The sequence below is a fragment of the Rutidosis leptorrhynchoides genome, chromosome 1 (genome assembly GCF_046630445.1).
Source record: "Rutidosis leptorrhynchoides isolate AG116_Rl617_1_P2 chromosome 1, CSIRO_AGI_Rlap_v1, whole genome shotgun sequence".
Lineage (NCBI taxonomy): Eukaryota > Viridiplantae > Streptophyta > Magnoliopsida > Asterales > Asteraceae > Rutidosis > Rutidosis leptorrhynchoides.
The window spans coordinates 189,534,309-189,535,171 of record NC_092333.1 but is presented as its reverse complement, the minus strand read 5'-3'; positions in this window follow the sequence as shown (position 1 = coordinate 189,535,171).

The following is an 863-nucleotide window of genomic DNA, read 5'->3' as shown; positions in this document are numbered from 1 at the left end:
TAAAATACTTGCTCCCTAAGTAAAACTTGGCTTTCAATCTAACTTAATCTCCAAGCTAATTTGATTTCTTTCCTTTTGTTTAAAGTTTCCATATCTCAACATTTAACCCATAAATTTGCTTTTTGCCATATTTATATTCAAACCTGATGCGTCGCCAAAGCAGTTAAGAATTCTAATAAGATTTGACGCATTTTCCAAAGACCATTCGCCAAAAAGTATGGCATCATCAGCATATTGTAAGTGAGTAATATTGATGATATTATTGTAGTGACCCGAACTTTTCCATGTTTATATATATTAATTGAGATTGATAGTTACATGATTAAATGTTTCCAACATGTTAAGCAATCAAACTTGTTAAGACTTGATTAATTGAAATATGTTTCATATAGACAATTGACCACCCAAGTTGACCGGCGATTCACGAACGTTAAAACTTGTAAAAACGACATGACGATATATATATGGATATACATATGGTTAACATGAGATTATGATAAGTAAGTATCTCCATAAGTATATTAACAATGAGTTATATACATATAAACAAGACTACTAACTTAAGGATTTCGAAACGAGACATACATGTAACGATTATAGTTGTAACGATATTTAAATGTATATATATCATATTAAGATATATTAATATATCATAATATCATGATAATATAATAATTTAACATCTCATTAGATATAATAAACAATGGGTTAACAACATTAATTGAGATCGTTAACTTAAAGGTTTCAAAACAACACTTACATGTAATGACTAACGATGACTTAACGACTCAGTTAAAATGTATATACGTGTAGTGTATTTAGATGTATTAAAATACTTTTGGAAGACTTCAAGACATATATCA